The sequence below is a fragment of the Ammospiza nelsoni genome, chromosome 34 (assembly GCF_027579445.1).
Source record: "Ammospiza nelsoni isolate bAmmNel1 chromosome 34, bAmmNel1.pri, whole genome shotgun sequence".
Classification (NCBI taxonomy): Eukaryota; Metazoa; Chordata; class Aves; order Passeriformes; family Passerellidae; genus Ammospiza; species Ammospiza nelsoni.
The window spans coordinates 797,984-821,534 of record NC_080666.1 but is presented as its reverse complement, the minus strand read 5'-3'; the positions used below and the strand labels follow the sequence as shown (position 1 = coordinate 821,534).

The 23,551-nt window shown below is 49.2% G+C and overlaps 2 pseudogenes; one reads left to right on the top strand and one right to left on the bottom strand.

Moving 5' to 3' along the window:
- The window catches only part of LOC132085941 (zinc finger protein 23-like), a 148,752-nt pseudogene that overhangs the window by 53,528 nt on the left and 71,673 nt on the right, over positions 1-23,551 (bottom strand).
- Positions 1,245-3,692, top strand: LOC132085975 (zinc finger protein 664-like; annotated as a pseudogene).

The following is a 23,551-nucleotide window of genomic DNA, read 5'->3' as shown; positions in this document are numbered from 1 at the left end:
CATCTCTTTTGCTCTACTATACTTCTTTGATTTTGATGCTTTATTTGTCTATTTGGTCAGAAAGTTTCAAAACCTTTCTTTGTGTCTGTTTTGGACACAGCAGATAGAAGCATTTGCTGATTCCATTCCCAACTGGCACGTGTCACAAAAACAATTTCCACAGAATCAGGGGAGGGTGAGCCCTGGGACCCCCAAAACCCCCTCAGCATGCCTGAGCAGGACCCGGGAGAGGGGGAATGCCCAGGACCCATGGGCCCCCCAGCAGCTGTGAGAAGAGGGACCCCCATAACCCCACAATAAGGACACTGGAAATGGGGCACTCCTGGGAGAGGTTTTTGGAATTCCTGATTTTTGGAGGTATTTCTGGCCATCAGACACTCAGTGACTTCTAGAGATGGACTTGGCCAGTGGGACCTTCAAAGCCAATGTCCTGGCTTAGGGCAATTTTGGGAGGAAAAACTCTAAAGGTGTTTCCTGTAGAAGAGCAAAGTCAAGTGGCCCCACCTCCAGCTGGTTCTGGAAAAGTATTTGCTTTGAGTGAAGTGGAAAAAACTGTTTATTGAACAGGCAAAGCACTCACCAGCCCCAAAAATGAACAGTATTAAACAATAAAATCTCTTGCTGCTCCAAAAGAGATGACAAACTCACAAAGTCCCTCCATGAGCTGTAGCTTGGCTTGCTCAGTCTCTTATCAATCTCCTATGAGTCTCTCTGGTGCTGGAAATGCTGTGGCCCAGCCCCAGTGGGGCACAGGTGTGAGCACCTGGTGCTCTTCTGGGTGTTCAGTCCAGAGCAGGTTTAGACAGGTCCAAAGAAAAGGAAAAACCAAAACCCACTGTCCAGGGAACTTCTCTGCCTCTGCTAGCTCAAACTAACCAAAAGCAAAGGAGGGCTCTGTCCCGCTGTCTGTCCATCTGCAGACAAGAGAGGAGCAGGAATGTGGAGGAGTGAGAGAGGTTCTGAAAACAAACTCTGTGCTTCTTCTTCCTCCCTCTCTGCTCTCAGAACCAGTGTTAAAGGTGCAAAGCTTATTTCAGGCAAATGGGGATACGAGCATCATAATTTCACCCCTGGGACCCCCAAAAGACCCTCAGCCTGTGTAAGCAGGACCTGGGAGAGGGGGAATACCCAGGACCCACAGCTCCCCCAGCAGCTCTGAGAAGAGAGACCCCCATAACCCCAAAGTGAGGACACTGGAAACAGGGAACTCCTGGGAGAGGTTTTTGGACTCCTTGATTTTTGGAGGTATTTCTGGCCACCAGACACCCGGTGACTTCTAGAGATGGACTTGGCCAGTGGGACCATCAAAGGCAGTGCACTCACATCTTGTTTTTCCGCCAAACCAGGATTTCCCATTCCCAAACCTCATCTGGATGGAGAAGGCTGCGAGGAAGAGGAAGATGCCCCAGGGCACTGAGGCAGGTGAGAAGGAAGTCGGTGCCCCTTTTCCCCTCTCTCCTGCTCCATCTCCCAGCCCAGCACGGCTCCGGCTGCAGCACAGCCCCACTGCTGATGCTGTCCAGCCAGGGATGCACTGGGGGGATCTCCTTCCCCTTCCCTCTGGCACGGAGGCAAATCCCATCCTCTCCTTGTCCTTCCTCCCCCAGGGAAGGAGCTGAGGATGGAGACCAGGGAGGACAAATCCCCACAGCAGAACCTTGTGGCAGAGGCCGTTTTGAGCAGCTCCAGGGCACAGGAATCCAACGGGGAGGAAAAGCCCCAGAGATCCCTCAGGAGGAGAGGCTGCAAACCCAGCCCAGGGTGCTCTGAGGTGGAAAGACCCAGTCTGTGCCAGGAAGGCAGCCAGAGATCTGGCCAGAGCACTGAGGTGGTGTTCCATGAGCAGCTTGATGATGGCAAGAAGCCCCACCAGTGCTTGGAATGTGGGAAGAGTTTCGGCAGGAGCGACCACCTGCTCATCCACCAGAGGACCCACACCGGGGAACGGCCCTATGAGTGTGGGGAATGTGGGAAGAGCTTCAGGATCAGCTCCCACCTGATCGTCCACCAGAGGATCCACACCAATGAACGGCCCCACAAGTGTGGGGAATGTGGGAAGAGCTTCAGGATCAACTCCAACCTGATCGTCCACCAGAGGATCCACACCAATGAACGGCCCTATAAATGTGGAGAATGTGGGAAGAGCTTCAGGAGGAGCTCCAGCCTGAAACTCCACCAGATGATCCACACTGGGATACGACCCTTTGTGTGTGGGGAATGTGGGAAGGGTTTCCGTGACAGTTCCCGCCTGATCATCCACCGGACAATGCACACTGGGGAGTGCCCCTACATGTGCTCAGAGTGTGGGAAGAGCTTCATTGAGAACTCCAGCCTGATTCTGCACCAGAGGATCCACACTGGGGAGAGGCCCTACAAGTGTGGAGAATGTGGGAAAAGCTTTAGGCAGAGCTGCCATCTGAATGCCCACCAGAGGATCCACACTGGGGAGAGGCCCTATAAGTGCAGGGAATGTGGGAAAAGCTTCATCGACCCCTCCAGCCTGACTGTCCACCAGAAGATCCACACTGGGGAGAGGCCCTACAAGTGCGGGGAATGTGGGAAAAGCTTCAGTCAGAGCACTAGGCTGATTCTGCACCAGAGGATCCACACCAGGGAGAGGCCTTACAAGTGTGGGGAATGTGGGAAATGCTTCAGGCAGAACTCTAGGCTGATTGCCCACCAGAGAATCCACACTGGGGAGAGACTATGAGTGTTCTGAGTGTGGGGAGAGGTTTCAGAGCCGATACCGTCTCCTCAAGCATCAGCAGATTCACACAGAATAGAGGCCCTTCTGCTGCCCTGACTGCAGGAAGGGCTTTTAGAAAAACTCCACCCTTGTCACCCACCAGTGGATCCACACTGGGGAGAGGTCCTGACAGTGTCCCAAGTGTGGGAAGAGCTTCTCCCAGAACTCTGCCGTGACCCAACACCAAGGGAGGCTGCAGTAAGGGATGCCCAACAAGTGCCCTGTGTGCAGGAAGAGTGTTGCCTTGATTTTTTAAGATTTTCTGAGCCTTCTGATGTTTACATTCTTGTAGCAAACTTTCTCAAACACTTTCTGTAAATAACTTATTGTTTTGCATTCTTTTATAGAAGAAGAAAAATATGATGGACTGTTAGTTTGTCCAGTGTCATTGGAGAGGTGGCACTTTCACCCTCCAATCCACGGTCGCTTTTAGAAAACTATAAATGTTGGAGTCAGGAAATAAACTTCCCTTTTCTTCCCCTTGAGAGCAGCAGTGTGTGCGCTCGTGTTGTTTTGTGTCCTACAGTGACAGGAAGAGCTTTGAGCGCTGCTTCAACTCCATTCCCCAGTGGGGACCCCCACTGGATGGTCCACAGTGACCCTTGCTGGGCGGAGACTTGGTCATCCATGGTCCTGGTGATCCATATTGGGAAGACACCTGGCTGGTGGTCTCCACATCTTCCTGGCTCACCTTGGGCACTTGGACACGGCCAGAGAAAAATCCATTGGGATGCAAACAGACATCAGAATTTCATAGTGGACAGCACAGTTTTTTACTTTCAACCCCAAAAAAGTCTCACCTTTTGCATCCTATCATTCTTCGGGTGGCATCCAGAATTCCAAATGGTGTTGGAGGTCTTTTCCAACCTGAATCATTCCATGATTCTAATTCTCTCTGGCCCACCAGCATCTTCCACAGCCAAATGGTGATTGACTGGGGCAAAACCCAGGATTTTGGAGACAATGGAGTGGAAATCCCTCTAGAAAAGGTCCTTTCTACCTGCCCAGGTACACGGATACTCAGCCAGCATGGACACGTAAATGCTTTTATTTTCTTTCATTTTTCATTATCCTTCACCCAACATTGGGGTAAATATAAAGACATTTAGCTAACACACGGATGGTGACATTGTGGGACATGGGTGGGGGCATGGTAGAGATGGGGACAAGGACCTGGGTGGGAACATGGTGGGGATGGGGACAAGGACCTGGGTGGGGATGTGGTGGGGATGGGGACAAGGACATGGCTGTGGATGGTGATATTGAGCATGGGGGATGTCACAGATAGAGATGGTGACATGGGGCTCTATGGCCATGGAGGAGGACATGGGGCACATGGCCATGGATGGTGACACAAGTGGCCTAGAGACAAGTCCATGGGTTGACATGTCCATGCCATGGGGTGTCCTATGGCCAAGGACAACACATCCCCACCACCACCATGATACCGTCCCTTTCATGCTACCATTTATTCCCTGCTCCTCCCCACTGTCACCCCACTGTGAACCCAGCCAGGGACAGGGGTGGCACTTGGGGACACTCCTGTCCCCACTCCAGCACATACCTGGGGCCAGCAGAGAAGGGGATGAAGGACGATGGGGACCGTTCCTTGCTGTTCTCCAGACTGAACGTCAGAGGACTGAACACCTGGGGTGACACCGACACAGTCACACAGAGGGGACACAGCTGTCACCACCATGGTGACAGGGACACCTCAGAGCGTGGCCCTACCTCAGGCTTGGGCCAAAAGTCTGGGTTGTGGTGGGTCCTGTAGATGCTCATCAGGCAGATGACCCCTGGTGGGATGGGAATGGCCACTTTAGGGACAGCAGATGAGGGTGGGTGGTGACACTGGGGACACCCTGGCCATGCCATACCCTTGGGGATGACACGGCCATCACACAGGGGGATGTCCTCAGTGCAGCGCCGGGACACAGCAGTGACAGGAGGGTGCAGCCGCAGGCTCTCCTTGATGCACATGGTGGTGAAGGGCAGCTGGGACGGGTCCTCCCTGGGGACAAGCGGGGGTGGCACCATGCTCCCAAGCCACATGACTGGGGTGGCCCTGGGGACATCTCACCATTCAATGTCTGCAGTGTCCTGGCCAGCCAGGAGCTCCTGGACCTCCTGGCAGCATCGCTCCTGGTGCTCAGGATGGCCGGCCAGGTTGTAGAAGAGCCATGCCAGGCCACTGGCCGTGGTGTCATGGCCTGTGGGGACACTGGGTGAGTGAGGGGACACTGAAGGGCCTCTTCCCCAATGGCACCTGTGAGCTCGTGCTCACCCTCACACATGAAGATGTCACCCTCAGCCGCAATGTCCTCGTCCGACAGGGTGTGGCCATTCTCGTCCTGCAGGGGCAAGATGAGCCACGGGCCACTGGGGCCACCAGTCTGTGGCCACCTGGGGCCAAATCCCATCCATGGCCACCACCCTATGGCACCACCATCCCACTGGCCACCAGCTCTATGGTCAATGCTGCCCATGGCCACCACTGTTCTCCTGTGGCCACCAGTCTATGCCCAAGCCCCCCATGGCCACCAGCATCCTGCTGGCCTCTATGGCCAACCCTTCCATGACCACCAACACCCTCTTGACCACTTCCATGTCCCCATGGCCACCACCCCAGCCCCACCTTGGTGAGCAGCAGGATGTACTCGCTGGGCCGTCTGCACCAGAGACAATGGGGGGACACTGTGGCCACCAGCATGGATGATAGCAGGACCATTGGGGCCACCAGAATGGCCAACACGGAGAGTGATTGGACGGGATGGCCAGTGGGGACCATGGCAGAGCCAGCACAGCCACCAGGATGGCCAGCAGGGACAATGGTAGGGTCACCAGGGCCACCAGGATGGTGTCATGATCCCCTCGTACAAGCGGGGGTCATGATGGTTCGTTAACTGATCTCAGAGGGCAAAAGCAACACGGAAGGGGATTTTGGTATTAATCAAAACAAATGCACCTCTTGTTGAGAGCCCACAGCAGATGTGATGGAAGGATTAGAAAGGAGAATAAAGGATAGAGAGAGAGAGAGAGAGAGAGAGAGAGAGAAAGAGGGGAGGAATCGCTGCCAATCAAGAGATGAAACCCTCATGGTCAAGCCAATAGATCGATCTTGTCACGTCAGGGAGAATCTCAAAGTCTTGGTTCTATTATAGTCCTCCACCAAAGGGGGAACAGGTAAGTCTATTGAAACCACCAAGAGGGAACAGATAAGTTTACAGACAGTCCATGTTCTCAGCAGTGAGCAAGACCAATTGTTTTCTTGGTCCAGGGAACACACCTGAAGGCAACACTTGGCAAACATCTCGCTGCAGTCCGGCCAGCCCCCTGTGTTAGAGTTATAGGGGTCTCAGTCTCAGCCCTTGGGAGGGGGCTTCAGTCTCCGTCCATCACAGTGGTCGTGAGGCAGATAAGGGAAACCTCAGACTGTCTCTTACAGATGATCAATGGGGACAGGTGACACTCGTTCCTGGCTGTGGCTCTCGTGGCTGAAGATGCACTTCTGGAGCGTGTCCAGGGCGAGGAGGCTCAGGGGCTGCAGCACTTCCAACTCCACCGGCCCCAACCAGCTGCCACTGCTGCTGCCCACCACTTGTGGGCAAGGACTGGGTTGGGGAGGGAACAGGGAGGGGATCAGGGACAGGGAATAAATTTGGGGGTGGGACAGGGGTGGAGAGGGACAGGAGTTGAGAGGGTGTGAAACAGGAATGTGGTGATGAACGAGGGGTGGGGTTGGGGTTTGGGGGCAGGTTTGAGTTTGGGGTATGGGACAGTACAGAATTTGGGTACAAGATGGGACTCGGGGTGCAGGACAGGACTCAGGATGCAGCAGTGGGTGCAGGAAAAAATTTTGGGTGCAGGACTGTCCTAAGGTGACGTTATGATGCTTGTATCCCCATTCATCTGTTCTGTTTATGCTGGATATTATGTTCTGTGCCTTCAAGACTGGCTCTGAAGAGCGAAGTTTTGTTTTGGTTTTGCTATCAGCCGCTCCCCCATGGCTGGCGGGACACAGAGACAGGGCAGTACATAGTGCTGCTTTTGCTTTTTGCTTGGCTTTTTGCTTTGCTCTTGCTTTTGTTTCTGCTCATTAGTTAGTTTAGCTAAGCACACCAAATTTTTCCCTGGACTGTTTTTCCTTTCCCTTTTTTGGAGCCACTCAAACCTGCTCTGGACTGGGACCTGGGAAACACTGAGAGTTTGCACCTTGTGGCTGCAGCAGCTACCCCAGCACTGGAGGGACTGATAACAGAGCGACCACTCCCAAGAGAGACTTTCTGAATTTGTCATCTTTTTCAGAGTGATGAAAGAGTGTTGTCACCTGGTATTGTTCATTTTGTGTGCTGGGGGTGCTTTGCCTGTTAAATAAACAGGTTCTTTCCACTTCTCTCCAGGGAATCCTTCCTGACCCGGTTGTGGGGAGGGGCCGTGTGCGTTTCCTTTCTGGAGGAGCCTCTTTGGAGGTTTTCTCCCAGATTTGCCCTAAACCAGCACAACATTTGGTGCCCAACGTGTGGGGCTTGAGAGAGAGTGGAAAAACCCCTGGTCTGACTGCATTTTGGTTGCCATTACTCTGTGTTGGTATCAAGCAGTTAATGGCCATGTTTTCTGAATTCATAATGTCTCTTGGGGTGGAGGCTTGCATGCATTTCTGGTTCCCAGGTGCAGAGGATCATTAATGGGACATCACACCATGATTAATATGATCAAGTGAAACCAATTTATTACAAAAAGCAAGCCATTTTTATACTGTTCTCTATTGTTCATACCTCAAGCTAATACATGATTGGTTAAATCCTTTTTACGCACGCATTTTGACATTTCAGTTAATTTTAGTTAGTCTTTCTTCTTCATACATCTCACTATGGTTTTCTTGTGTGCCTTTGCATCCTGAACCGTCTGCTGCTGAGCGTGTTCTTCTTCTTTTGTGTCCTTCAAGGGCATGGTGACCTTACTCAGTTTCTGTGAAGGCTGGATTGTGCATATGTTGCATATGTCCATTCTCCTGCAAAAAACCCTCAACACTCCTCTCAATGCTTTCTGGTCATTCAAGTGCCCTTCAGCTGACTGGTTTCATGCTTCAAGCTTCAGGGAATTGCCTAATATTTCTGAAGCTCAAATAAATATCATCTTAGTCAACATCTTAATTGTGTTTATATCTCACAGAATTACCTTTTCTTTTGTCTTTGTGTGAAACTGTTGCTGTACGGAAATCTCTGGGGGATGGTGGACATATGGTTTTGGGACATCCCAGAGCACTTGGACCTTGGCTCTGCACAGGAGAGCTCTTCATCCCCTTTCTCTCTTTTCCTCCCTCTGGGCATGGAGGGAGCTCCTGACTTCAGTGTGTGACTTGTGTGTGCAAAGAGCAAATCTGGGCAGAATTAGGGCAGGGAGGGTTTGGGGAGACCTTGGGATCTGTGCTGGGCACAGAAGGTGTTTTCCATTGCTCTGAGGCTGTCTGCTGTGGAAAGTGGATTTAATATCCAGCAGAGGAATGACTTTTGTATTTGATGGAACTGTGCTTTCCCTTGGCTTTGTTGGCTGAAAAGATACAGAGGTGCACACACAGAGTTACCAACTCCTGGATTCCAGCAGTGTTCAGACAGAAATTCCAAGAGGAGGTAGGGTCAAGATGTGTGCTTGCCTTGTGGTCAGCCTTCAATACCCCTTGGTCTTCCTGGGCCCTTTCCCCAGATGGGACTTGGGCTCATTTGGTCCCTCAGGAGCTGGGCTGGGGCTGCAGAGGTGGCCGTGGAGCATTGCCTGTGCTGTGCCAGGGACTGGCAGCCACTGCTGGGCTGGGATAGAGGCTCTGGGGGGATTGGGGTTCCAGGGCAGGGCAGGGCTGGGGTTCCAGGGCAGGGCAAGGCTGGACCTGCCCCTTCCTCCCTCACACACAAAATGTTTCAAGCCAATGATCTCCTCCAGTCTGTCACTACAGGGAATGCTGGAAGTGAAATCCCAATTGTGGCCAAGGGCACCTGGCTGAGAAGGACAGTTCTTTTCCATAGGAAGGAAAGCACAGAGCCTCAGTGTTTGGAAGGCAGGTGAGAGTCTCACTGGGCCAAGGCCAGCCAAACTGGTCAGGAATGGCAGATTTTTTTTGTGAGCAGTCTTTGGATTTAGGGATTTCTGGAGGTGGAAGACCAATCTCAGCCATGCATGCCTGGAGAAGTAGGACAGTTGTTTCTCATAGGGAGGAAAGCACGGAGCCTTCCCCAGTGTTTTGGGGACAGATGGGAGGTGACTCTCCTGAAACCATTGCTTGCCACACTTGTCCTGGCAATATTCCTATAGGAAAAATTTGGAGTTGAAATCCCAGTTCTGGCCATGGGTGCTTAGAAGAGATTGACAGTTCCTTTCCTAGCAAGGAAAGCACAGAGCCCCAGTGCTCCAGGAGCTGATGAGAGGCAGCCCTTGACACCCCAACATCAGCCAGAGCTGTCCAGTGGCCCCTGGGAGGCCAAGCCAGCCAGGCCTATTCCATGTTCCCTCAGTTCCATGGGACCCAATGGTCCCTTGCTTCCATGTGTCCCTGAGGTGCCATAATGCCCCCTTGGTGACACGAGGCCCTGAAGGGTCCCAATGGTCTCCATGGTTCCATCAGGCCCCACAGAGCCATAATGGTCTCTGGGTTCACTGAAGCCCTGCTGTGTCACCAAGGCCCCTTGGTTCCATGGGCTCCAGTGGTGCCACAATGATCCCCTTGGTTCCACGGGCTCCAGTGGTGCCACCATGATCCCCTTGGTTCCACGGGCTCCAGTGGTGCCACCATGATCCCCTTGGTTCCATGAGGTTCCCTAGTGTCACCACGGTGTCCTTGGACCCTCTGGGACTCTCAGTGTGTTCCCAGTCACCCCCAGCATGGTTACAGACACTCCCAGTATATCCCAGTTGCCCTCAGCACACTCACAGTCATTCCCAGTCACATCCACTTGGCCCAGTAAGGTTCCACTTTCCACCAGTATGATCCCAGTCACTCCCAGTGAAGGGAATGGACCGGGATGGACTGGGACAGGCTGGGATGGACTGGGACACCGGGATACACCAGGATACACTGGGATACACCAGGATAAACTGGGATACACTGGGATACACCGGGACACACTGGGATACACTGGGACACACCGGGACATACCAAGACACACCAGGATACTCCAGGATACACCGGGACACTCTGGGATTCACCGTGCCCAGCACTGGGACCCACTGGGAGCAGGATCAGAGCACACTGGGACTCAGCAGGGCCAGAACTGGGGCAACAGGGATCATAGTGGGACCAACTGGGATATACTGGGAGTGACTGTAACCATACTGGGGGTGACTGGGAACACACTGAGAGCGACTGGAGTAACTGAGTCTACACTGGGGGCAACTGGGATTGACTGGGACTGTGCTGGGGAAGACTGGGATCACAATGGATTCATACTGGGATCATACTGGGAGTGACTGGGTCTGTGCTAGGGTGTCGTGGTTTTGGTTTGCTAATATAAGATCTCTTTAATTTTGAGATTTTTTTTGGCTAATGCACTAAAGAATGTGGTGGGTTTGGTGTTGGTTAATTACTAATACACTTATTTTTGGTTGTGAGATAGGATTAGGAGAAAGGTAAAGCAGGCTCAAAACTTTAAAAGGGTAGAAAGAAAAATTTTAATAATAGTAAGTAAAAAGAGAAAAAAGGTAGTAAGAATCAAAGCAAACTTTTTAGAATACTTCTCCCCACAACTTTTTCTTTCTCACTGATAATGTAAAGAAACTAAACTTAAGATTTCTAGTCAGTTTACTACCTCTCAAAGAGTCTTTTTTTAGTTCACTTAGGGAGAGAAGTCCGTCTTGATAAAGTTATGGAGACTTTTCTACAAAAGGAAAAAACAGTTTTCTCATGGTTCTCAATTTTGTCATGAATAACAACCGCCAGGGGAACCTTGCTATCGTAAAATCTTTCTTATTTCTACCTTATTTCTACCTTCCCACAGCTTGGAGATGGGCTATATTGGTTTATGGGGTATTGTTTTAAAGATGAGCTGTTTAAAGGCAAAAGTTCTCATTATCTATCTCTAAAATCACTTTCATCTCTGGGAGCACAGATCTTCATTTTTAGAAGCACAAGACTGTGCTCTTTCTTTGTACAAACTTCTCATGAGATTACAGCTATTTCAACATCTGCTTACTTTAACATAGAAGCCTTTACCTAATATCAATTCAAACACTTTAATTTCCTTATCATTTTATGTATTATAAGGGAAAAGAGTCTTTTCTTTATAGCTTACAAGAGGAATTCAGCTCTAAAAACAAAGCATCTTCTCACCCCTCCCATCTGGGACTTACTTACCTTCTTCTTTATTACCTTTAATGTCTTCATCTTGTTTTTAATATACTTGCATTTTTTTCTTTTCTCTCATTGAAAAGAAGATTGAAGTACTGAAAAAGTTAACATCACGCCTGAAGCCTACCTAACCCACCAGTAACTACTAACAGAAGGGTGTGGCTCAGTTGTGTTCAGATCAGCTTTATAGTTAGTGTTTAGTTTTCTACACCAGCCACAGAAGTCTCTGGTCTCAGCCACGCTAAGAAGAAGAAGCAGCAGCCTGACAGCGAGATCTTTGCAGCCACAGCCAGCCCTGCTCTGGCTAAAGCTCCACAGCCTCCCCTGTCTCCTTGCCCGGCAGCTGCTGAAGCCCAGCCCGGCCAAACCAGAGCCCATGGAGAGAGAAGCCAGCAAGCAGCCCAGAAAATAGAAAAGAAGCCCAGCCTGCAGCAAGATGGCCTGGCCCAGCCCAGCCCAGACACAGAGCAGAAGCCCAAACCGAAACCCAGCACCTCCCTGCCGACCAACAAAGAAAAGAAAAGTTTCTGAATTTTTTCATCTTTACCATATGTGTTTCACAAAAGCACGTCTAGCTTTTCAGCAGCTCAACAGACTGTCAGATACACAAAAAACTTTGCATCACTTCCCTAAATTTCCTCCCATTCCAAAACATAACACAGGGGCCACTGGGAGCAACTGGGATCAGACTGGAGGAAATGGGAGCAACCAGGACCATACTAGGAGCAACTAGGATCATCATGGCATCAGAGTAGGATCATACTGGGAGGGACTGGGTCTGTGCTAGAGGCAACTGGGATCACACTGGGAGGAAATGGAACTATGCTGGGACAAATGGGATCATACTGGGAGCAACTGGCACCACCCTGAGGGTGACTGGGATCCTTCTGGAATCATACTGGAAGTGACTAGGAGCAGGCTGAGGGCAATTTGGACCATGGTGGAGCAACTGGGATATACAGGGAGTGACAGGAATCATGCTGGAGGTGACTGGGAGTGGCTGTGAGCAAATGGAATCATACTGGAAGCTACTGGGAGCAACTGGGAGTGAGTGGAAACACATTAGGGACAACTGGGATGTACTGGGAGAGACCAGGAGTGACTGGAATCACAAAAGAACCATAAAGGAAGTCACTGGAATAATACTGGGAGTATCTGGGATTGACTGGAATCCTACTGGGTGTGACTGGAATCCTACTGGGTGACTTGGAGTGACTGGGACCATACTGGGGGCAAACGGCACCGTACTGAGAGTGACTGGGTTCATCCTGGAATCATACTGGGAAGGACTGGAACCATACTGGGAGTGCCTGGAACTATAGTAGGGGTGAATGGGAACACCTGGGATCATACTGGGATCATGCTGAGAGTGACTGGGATGATACTGGGAACATCCTGAGTGTAACTGGAAGTGACTGGGACCATCCTGGGGGTGACTGGGAGCCACAGGGCCCATGCTGGGAGTGACCTGGGGGAACTGGCCCAGCTGGGGCTCAGGGTTGTTCTCCCCCAGGGCTGCCCTGGCTCCTGCTGCCACCCTGGGCCCCACAGAGCCGAGGGACAGGGGACAGGGACAGGGGACAGGGGCAGGGATGTGGAGAGGTAAAAGGGAGTTCCAGGGGGTCCCTGAGCCCAGGAAAGGGGAGTCCAGGGTTTCCCAAAAAGGGGAGACCAGGGTGGGGACACTGGGGATATTTGAGAACAAGGAGTTCAGGGAGTCTCTTGTTTTGCACAAAGCTGGGGCTGGGGGCTGGAAAAGGCAGGAATGGGGGACCAAGGCATTCCAGGGCATCCCAGGGTCAAGCCAATGGCCAGTCTGGAGGCTGGGAGCCATGGGATGGCCAGGAAAAGGGGAGCAGGGAGCCCTGATGTCCAGAAATGGGGTGTGAAAAATGCCTGTATTTTATTATTGGCTTTTCCAAATATTAAAATGAATAATATATGTGATGTATTAGAAAGCAATGCTGTATTAATTTTCTTAAGTACTGTGTTAAATATAGTTTTAGGTTATAAAAATTGTTAAAATAGAAACTATGCTATGTAAGATGCTTTGTTTAACAGAAAGGGCTTGCAGCGAGATAACAGCCACAGGACACCTAGATCTTTCAGAGAAAAAGAATTTATGGCCTTCTTATCAGAAGAAACAAACTTCTTCCCACCTTGGAGGCACTATTAGGATTAGAGGGAAGAAGTTGACACTGATCAGACAGAATCCTGTGTTTGAATGGAATTTATGCATCATGTATGAAGTGTATGAATATGCAACGGGCTATTGTTTTTAAGGGTTAATCCTTTGTTACCGGGAGTCCTTTTTCAGGCTCGTGCTGCCCAGAAAATGTACCCGAACGTCTGTAACTCTTTGTTTTTATTGTCTCATATTGTCTTAATTCAATTTGTCCAAATTGTTATTACTCTAATTGTGTTACTATATAACCATCTTATTACTATTAAACATTAAAAATGTTAAAAACAAGTGATTGGTGTTTTTCACAATTTGGTAGCAGAGGATGGTTACTAACACCTCGCTGCCGGTGCTTTAGGAGAGTCAGAGTGGGGAAGGCGCGCCCTGCCCTCTTTGGCAGCCTCGCTCTGCTTCCCCTGAAGTGACGGACAGACGCAGGTTACGATCTGTGGACAAAAGGAGACAATAAAACAAAGAGAACGGGAAAAGGCTCCCTACAACTGCTGTAATTTGCCCCCTAAGAGTAGTAGTGCGCACGAAGAACCCGGGAAGGAAAAAGGATTGGTAAGTACTTCTGGGGGGGACAGGCACGGGGGATGAATGCGTGTGAATGAGAGGAGGGCTGCTTGTCCCAGACCTGCACAGTGAGTGCGGAGTCTCCCATGCTGCGTTTCTGACTTTTCGCTGGAAAAGCGGCCAGTAAAGAGACAAAGCGACTCATAAGAGAGTGAAAGAATCCCCCGGAGTAACTGGGACTGGGTCTCAGGGAGGGGTTGGACCCCTCGGAGGTGGGGAGCAAGGTTTCCTAGCCCAATCCACTAGGAAACAGGACAGGAGGGGCCCCTAAAACCTGCTGGGTTGAGGGATTTATATTCCAAGAGCATCCAAGAGCAGGGTTGAGCAGAATTCTGTCAGAGTGAGGATATGCCCGAGAACATTCAGGGTGGGACAACACCGCTAGATTGAGGGATAAAAAAATGCCCAAGAACATCCAGGGTTGGACAACACAGCAGAACAAATTAAATGCCAAAGAGCATCTGTAGTTGTACCACACCGCTGGGTTGAGGGACAGAAAATGCCCAAGAGCATCTGGGGTTGAACAACACAGCTGAATTGAAGGAAAATTACCCGAGACCATCTGGGGTTGGACAACACAGCAGGATTGAGGGAAAAATTGCCCAAGAGCATTTGAGGTTGGATAACACAGCTGGGTTGAGGGATATCCAATAGCACCGGGACTGGCCAGTAACACCTAAACTTGTAATAGGTGATGTGAAAGTAAAAGGTACCTTATTGCTGTTTTGTGGTGTGTGAGAGTGAGACACACACAGAGTCAGCCTCAGTTTCCCGGGCGGGTGGGAAGGGGGAGGCGGTGGAAAGAGGAGTGAGTGACCTGCACACCAGGCTGTAGCTCCTGGCTGGGTGGGGGCTTCTGGGCCGAAGAGGAGTGAGTGACCTGCGAACCAGGCTAGCGTTCCCTGGGCGTGTGAGGGGCCGTAGCTGAAGAGTGTGAAAGACACGCAGACAGCCTCACAGGGGAACGGACACCAGAGGCAGCCAGAGTCAGGGCCCTTCTAGGGGGCCTGGTGACACTGAGACCTGGAGGTAACCCCCAAAGCAAAAGAGGGGGCCACAAGGACCTGTGATTTTCTAGCAATAAGGATCCACTTTGTGTCTTGAGAGTGTGAAGGAATGTGTGAAAGTGAATGAGAAATAAAAGTGAGTGAATGTAGATGAATGAAAGTATAGGTAATGTCGATTGTGCATTTTAAGCCTTACCGTATCTCCTTGGAGGGAGGTGGATTGTATTGAAAAGCAGTGTGAGAAAAAGGGGTTTTTTTGGGTGTAAGTAGTTGAAAGAAAAGTGGTATTTAAGTTGTTAGTAAAAAGTGAAAAACAGAAGCAGGGGACGAATAGATAGAAAACTGAAAAATGAGACAGAAATTCAGTAAGGTGGATACAGGAAATTAAAAACAGAAAAAAATTACCAACAGAAATACCCCAAGACAGCACTTTGGGAGTTATGTTAACAAACAGAAATACAACTCATTGCAAAATACAGGGTATGCAGAAGTTGATGAGAAAAAACATGCAAACTTGTGAATTATATACTTAAAAACAGCATTAGAAAATTTAACATAAGAGAGTTATATATTGATTCAAGGTATGCCTTTAGAGTAGCACGTACCTTAAGAAAAATTTTAAAAGGGAGATTGCTTAATTAAAGAAGAAAAAGATTAGTACATGAGAAACTTATTTTCGAGGTTTTAGAGGCATTAAAATTACCTAAGAGAGATAGCAATAGTACATATTAAAGGACACCAAAAGGTAAAGACCTAGAAATAAGAAGAAATAAAATAAATAATTGGCAGATCAAGAAGCTAAAGATGCAGCAGAAAATAGAGCTGAAAGAGTTAATATTAACTCCAAATGAAGAAAAAAAAGAGGGGGGGGGAATTAAAACAAGATCGTGGCGAACAAGATAAATTGGGGAAATAGAAACATCTTTATATGGAAGACAATTAGATAATAAAACGCTTATGAGGGAGTAGCAGAAGACATGCATCAAAAAGCCCGGTGGGATACACAGGCTAGGTGTGATCATTTTTTTAAAAGAACTATGGGTGCACTGAGACTTTTAGAGTAAGAAAACAAGTACTTGAAACATGTATAATTTGCCAAAAGATAAATAAAAGGGTGATAAGAAAAACAATATGAGAAGGTCGTGAGTTAGCTCGTCGACCATTTCAAAGTATCCAAGCAGAAGTTTAGATTTGCTAAGCTCTGGATTTATTTGTAAAAACCGTTTAAACCAGAAGAAAAAGAGTATACCACATGCTGGGGAGGGGGGAGGCTGTAAGAAAATAACATTTTTGGAAGTCAATAAAAGCAAAACGGGGAAAGTATAAAGCTGAGAACAAATTACCTCATCCATTCCCGTTCGTTCCCCCACTCGTTCGCACCAGCCCTCCCAGCCCCTGTGCCGGCTCCGGCACACTCCGTCTGTCCCAGTCCGTGTGTCCCAGTCCGTGTGTCCCAGTCCGTCTGTCCCAGTCCCGCTCCGCAGTTCGTGCCGGGGCTGGGGGTCTGTCCTGCCCTGTGCGCCGTGGTTACCGCGCTGACCGCACCGAGGGGGGTTCCGTCTGTCCCATCCCCGGCTGCCTTGATTCTGTCGGCTCCCGGGGTCAGTCCCGGCTTTGTCTGTGCCGGATCAGCCGCCGTGAGCCGTGAGGGGGCGATCCCCGCTCCAGCTCGGCCTGCACCGGAACGGCCCCTCGGGCGATCCGAACCACAGACCCCGCCTTTGGAGCCCCCAGACCCTGAGCTGTGCCGATCCCCTCGGGCGATCCGAACCACAGACCCCGCCTTTGGAGCCCCCAGACCCTGAGCTGTGCCGATCCCCTTGGGCGATCCGAACCACAGACCCCGCCTTTGGAGCCCCCAGACCCTGAACTGTGCCGAGCCCCTCGGGCCATCCCGGCTGCAGACCCTGCCTTTGGAGCCCCCAGACCCTGAGCTGTGCCGATCCCCTTGGGCGATCCGAACCACAGACCCTGCCTTTGGAGCCCCCAGACCCTGAGCTGGGCCGAGTCTCCCCGTCCTGCCCTGAGCTCCATTCCCTTGGTAACAACAGCTCTGGCTGCTCAGGGAAACTCTCTAAAGGAATCACTTTATCGAAGCACTAAAAATTCAGTTAGAAGAAAGCCCTCTCCTGATTCTTCCTAAAAATACGTGAGAAAGGCTGTAGAAGATAAAAATCCAAAAAGAATGGGATAAAGAGATTGGTCTATTTCCATTAAGAGAGGTTCTCAAAGGGGGGTGATGGATCAGAGTTTGTAAATGCTTCTTTCACTTTGTCTGAGGTCTGAAATTTTAAGAAATAAATAAAAGAGATATTTGGAGAATCCCATAGGCATAGCTGAACAATTAGACCAACTTTTAGGTCCAAACATGTATACTTGAGAAGAGATGTGGTTGGTAATGAAAATAATATTTTTCTCAGGAAGAAAAGCAATTAATCAGAGCAACTGAAATAAAAGCTTAAGAAAAAGATAATCCACAGGGACCCCCAGAGAAGACAAAATGCCAACTGTACCTCTTGAATGGGGTTAAAATAATGAGGAGGGGAGTAAACACATGAACAGTTATTGTAATTACATAACCAAGAGAATAAATGAGACAGCATATCAAAGGCGAAATGTGAAAACAAAAGATTTTTGAGAGACAGCTTTTAGAGGGGAAAGAAAAAACTCCAACTAAATAGATAAACAAACTTTAGAGAAAAAGGAAAATGGTCCTAAGTAAGCAGAAGATCTGAAAATCTTTAAAGAAATGGGTCCATAAAAAAAAAAAAAAAAGTAATAGGCTCTAATTTTTTTGGGGGGGAACAAATACCATCAGGAGCCTGTGATAACTTTAAAAGTGGGTCCCCAAGAAGAAGAATTGGAATTTGTTATAGACACAGGGGCAGAGAAAACCTGCCTGTTAAACGTTCCAAAAGGTTATAGTGTGAGCAAACATATAGTGAAAGTAACAGGGGCAAAAAGAGGAAGTTTTACATTTCTGGTCATTAAAGATGTGGTAATTGAGGGAAGAAACTAAAATTTAGATGGGAGATGTGTTATTGGTCCCAGGGGCAGGTAGCAATTTATTGGGAAGAGTCTTACAAGTGCAATTAAGAGTAAGAGTTATATTAGAAAATAAGAAAATGACAGCTAGAGTTTTGAAATTAAGCCAAGAGGATGAAGAAAAAAAAAATCAACGAAGAAGTTTGGGCTGGAGAAAGAAATAGGGGAAGAATAAATATCGACCCCATAAGGGTTACAACTGAGAGAGAAGAAAGAGAGAAGTTGAAGTAGAGAAGTAGTTAGGAAACTCTGAGATGTTAGAATGTGAAGTGATGACATCTTGGTGCTCGAAGAGAGCAGAAGTGTGAATGCAAGTTTTTTGCATGAAAGGCAGAGAAGTGTCTTAACACATGGTTGTTAAGAGGTTATTCAATGCCACACTGGGGTCCGGAAAAGCCTTAGCAGAACGGGCCCTCCTTGAAGAGAAAAGAGGATAAGTTGCCTAGAGAAAGAGAAAGAATGTCAGGAGCACCTGGGCACGCCAAGTTTGGGGTTGTCAAGGCTGGGAGGTGTCTGAGCGCTCCCTACGAGCGGCGGGGTCTCGGGGGCTGCGGCAGGGACCGATCCATGGAGGTGCCCCGGGCGGTGCTGGCAGCAGAGGACACAGGTTTGCGGCCAGGAGCGGGCTGGCTCCGGGGCAGAGCTGCCGGGGGGCTCCCAGACTGTCGGGGTCCCGAGCCCGGGATGGCAGCGTCGGCCCGGGAAGTGGGCCGAGAGAGAGAAGAAGAGAGACAGAGAGAGAGGGCAAAAGAGACCCAGGGCAGCCCCCAGGGTCCCCATGCCCGGGGCTGCTCTCCCGGCTCCGGCCCTGCAGCCAAGGGGCCGCACCGGGGGAAGGGCCAAGAACAGCACTGACAGCAAGGCCGTGAAGAGAGGGGGAGAGGGGCTAGCACTCAAAGATAAAATCAAAGCGGAGATTGATGACTCTCCAAACCTCACATAGCGGTTTGTTTTTCTTAAGTAATAAGTTTTTTGTTGTTTTTTTTCTTTTGTGTGTTTTGTTTGCCGTTAACGAGAAGGCTTTTTTCCTGAAGAAGAGGCTGCTGTAGAGAAAGCTTTTAGCTAAACCCAGAAAGTTTAGGAGGAAATCAAATAGTAAAAGTTAATGCAGTATTATCTTTCTTTTATTACTATGCTATTAAGAAGTCCTTTCCAGGTACTACTGAAGCAACAATCAAAATCACGGAAAGAGAGTGAATTCATGCCAGCAGAATCAAAGGACTTGTGAAGAAACTTGAGGAAGGGACTATCACATTTAAACCGGGTGATACTGAACTGACTTTCCAATGGGGACTGAGTGGTAATGGTTTGAGAAAACCCAAATGATCCAAAAAATGTACAAAGAATTACACTGAATTAAGAAATAAGATAATGCTTATATCACTGGTTTTGAGCACTACCTGAATAAAACATCTCCTTGGGGGAGGAATACCTCAGATAGAAAGATCAAGAATGTTTTTGTATTCTGACCTTAGCCCTAGAATTGTACAAGGGAGAAGGGGAATTACTATTTCCATTAGTAAACTTTACTTGATTCATTCCAATACTGGACATGCTAGGTGGGTTATAAGTAAATGCTTAAATTGTAAGAGTAATTAGTGTTGTGATGCGCAAAATTTATGCTCTTATTGCAAAAAGTGTTAAAGTACTGACTTGGTTTTGTGGATGGGAATTATTAGTGCCTGTTAAATGAGAGATACCTGAGGAACAGTAAGAGACCACAGTTAAAGAGTGTCAAAAACAATTTGCCTAGCAATTAGTTAAGAGAAAGTGACAAGGAAATAGAGGGCAAGACCAGATTGGCCTCTCTATTTCACCACCGAGAAGATCAAATACACCTGCTGTGGGTTGCAACCTCACAGGGATGAGAGGTGGGAGTATAAGCCATACTGGCCCTCTGTTATTCCTGTTTCTGGCACTCATTTGTTGCCTTTTCCCTTTCGGGATACCAGCAGGATTGTGTCACAAATGCTACAGAACGCATCACATAGAAAGAAACCAAAGTTCCTCCTTTATTACACACACCTATGTCAACAGCCACTGTTATAACCCATCCAAATTAAGAACTTGTAGGCAAAATGGAGTAAATTATTGGATTACAAGAAACTTAAGAAAAAGTGGCAATAGATTTAGAACTGAATGTCCAACAGGAGAGAGATGGATTTGTTTTAAATTTAATCTTGAAGATGCGGTTCAAGATTTGGAAAAAAAAAACCCAAATAATAAAGGAAAAGGTAAAACCAGCACAGCAATCTAACTCTGTATTGACTCCAAATTATCTGTTGAATTGTATTACAAGACTCCAAGCAGTTATAGAAATGATAGCAAGTAAGGCTGCCCAGGCATTAGAGTTAAAATTAAGTCAGCTAATCCAAACAAAAAAAGTAGGGTATCAGAAAGGTTCGCTTTAGACTATTTATTGGCCAAAGAAGGGGGTGTTTGTGGAAAGTTCAATATATCAGATCGTTGAAAATTGATGACCACAGAAAAGTCATTCTAGCAAAAGCAAAAGAAATCAAAAAGAAAAATATATATGCATATAATAACCCAGGTCCCAGTCCAAAAATTAGAAAACAATGTTAAAATCTAGCTGGTGGGGTAATGTATTAGAAGAAATTAAGATCTTTAATTTGTGTTACAACTGTTTTTATATTTCTTTCTTGTGTAATCCCGTGTTTTATTTTACCAGCATAGTCCAGAAGATATAAGTAGGAAAAAAATATTGCTCAAGCCAAATGATTTACAAAGAACAGGAGTGGGGATTGTGAAAAATGCATGTATTTTATGATTGGCTTTTCGCAAATATTAAAATGAATATTATATGTGTTGTGTTAGAAAGCAATGCTGTATTAATTTTCTTAAGCACTGTGTTAAATATAGTTTTAGGTTATAAAAAAAGAAACTATGCTATGTAAGATGCTTTGTTTAACAGAAAGGGCTTGCAGCGAGATAGCAGCCACAGGACACCTAAATCTTTCAGAGAAAGGGAATTTATTGCCTTCTTATCAGAAGAAACAAACTTCTTCTCACCTTGGAGGCGCTGTTAGGATTAGAAGGAAGAAGTTGACAGTGACCAGACAGAATCCTGTATTTGAATGGAATTTATGCATCATGTATGAAGTGTATGAATATGCAACAGGCTATTGTTCTTAAGGGTTAATCCTTTGTTAATGGGTGTCCTTTTTCAGGCTCCTGATGCCCAGAAAAAGGTACCCGAACATCTGTAACTCTTTGTTTTTATTGTCTCATATTGTCTTAATTCAATTTATCCAAATTGTTATTACTCTAATTGTGTTACTATTTTTATAACTATTTTATTACTATTAAACTTTTAAAATTTTAAAAACAAGTGATTGGTGTTTTTCACACTGACTGTTCACCACTGCCAATGCTCACAGTATTCTCCTAACACACCTGAGCTTCCTGTCTTTCAGTGAGAGAAAGATTCAGCTAAAGTCAAGGAAACAGGGCAGGGGAGATGGAAACCTTCCCTTGAGATGCTTTTGGGAAGGCCTGAAGGGACCCTGCCTTCCCTTGGAACAGAGGTGCTCACCATGCATGGTGTTGCCTGACCTGCCCTAGGTGCTCCTCTATTCCAGAAGGACTTTTGCCTACCTCATCACTTGTCTGTCCCTCCAATTCCAGGGCCTCAAACCTGCTCTGTGAGATACTAAACCTGTAAGTCAGCTGTAAGTTTTCAGAATATGGCACTGACCATGGCTCTAAGTAAGTTTTTTAAGTCAGGCTTACAATATATTTTGAGAAGAAGAAGGAACAGAAGGGGTAGATACCACACAAGAATCCAGCACAGTCTTCCCAGCTTTTTTGTCTGGGTTCTATGAAGCACAATGCCCAGGGCTTGCATTATGCTGTCTTTTCATGTGTTCTGGTGACCAGAACCATCCCATGGCCAGGCCCAGGATAATTTGGGTGCCAAAGTCCCATTGCCTGCAAACATCACACTCTTTTATACCCAGCTGGTGCTCATCTCAGCATATTTGCTGAGACGACTTTAGGACTGTTTTCCTTAACTTGGCAGTTCTAGCAGATGTCCTTATGGCCCCTAAATTCTGCATCCTTTGTGTCCACTATCAGTGGGCATCCTTCTTCCCAAGCTTTGTCAACCTCCCTCTGGGTCTGAGATCAGTGAAACGGGCCCAGCCCTGAGTCTTAAAGACAATTCTAGCAACAACTACTTTGCTTTTTTAACACCTGGCCATCACTTCGAGCTTGTAGGCTGCTATGTGTGTCACAGGTTAAATGTCTCTTCCTGTTGATCAGGCTTGGAAGCATGGACAGCCCAGGCATGACAGGACATGTTTTCTTCAGGAAATGGGACGTAGGGCCCAGTTTGCAACAGGTCCAGGCCCGCGCCTTCCAGAGTGCCAGAAGGTCCGCGGCGCCATTGCAGGGCTCAGGGCGCCGCCTTGTGGGCGAGAGCCGCCATGACAGCGCGGGCGCCGCGCGGTGGGGCCGGAGGGCGGGAAAGGGCGGGCGGGTGTGAGGGGCGGGGCGGTTCGTGCCCAGAGCCGAGCCCGCGCTGCACCTCAACGCCTTCCCGGCTCGGTGTTGGGAGCGAGCCGCCGCTGCTCGGGCTCTGGGAGAAGCGTGCGGCCGCTGCGGAGTCCCAGCCCGCAGATCTGGCTGCTGGCCGAGGCTGCAGTGCAGAGCTGCCATGCCAGAGCTGCCGTGCGCCGTGGCGCTGCCAGAGCCCCTGGTAGAGCCGGGCTGGAAGTGCCGACAGCTGAGGGAAGCCCTGCCATGGCAGCGCCCCAAGCTCTTGTTTATCCCACAGAAAGAGAGGATCAGCACCTGGAGGTGACTGCGTCATTCCTGGAAAGGGACTATCTGCTTACAGTTGCGATGTCTGGCAGCAAGCAGGACGGCGCTGGTGCCAGGGAGCCAAGTGAGGGCAAAGCAGCCCTGTGACAGCCTGGCCCAGGGGCTCTTGTGGCAGCAGACAGCGTGGGGATCAGAACAGAGGCAGTGGGAGGCAGGAGCTGCTCGGCCATGCTGGGGCTGGGAGCCTCCTTCCTGCCCAAGTGGGGCCCAGCTGGGCCAGGGGGCAGCTCCTGGGACAGCCGTGCCCACAATGGCCCCTGCTCTGCAAGGCCTCCAGCCCTGCCCATCAGCCAGGCAGGGACAGAGCAGCCTTGGGGCCGATGCTGCTGCAGGCTCAGAGCCCCGCAGAGCTGCTCATGCCCGGTGCCATTGGCTCTGTCCCCTGCAGCCTGCATGCTGTGTCGCCGTGCAGAGGCTGAGCCCTGTGCCTCCCCTGGCCCTGGCAACTGCTCCTGTGCTGCTCCTGCACTGCCCAGGGCACCCACGGGCCCTGCTTGGGCCACACGCAGACCAGAACCAGCTGGGGCTGTGACAGCTCTGCTGCTCTGGGCCCGGTCCTCGGGCACAGCACCCGCCTGTCCCTGGGCTGGGGGCAGTGCCCAGGCTGGGCTTGGCAGAGCCCATCCGCTCCTGGAGGGCTGGGGGCACTGCTCTGGCCTGGCCTGGCCCGGCCCTGGGGTCCCTTGGCATTCCTGCTTGCCCTTGCATCCACCAGGGGTGGGCTGCAGCTCAATGGCCCCGGCCTGGCCGCACACTCAGGCCTGGAGCCTTCCCGTGGCTCCCCAGGGCACGAGAGCCTCAGCCCCAGCTCCCAAACA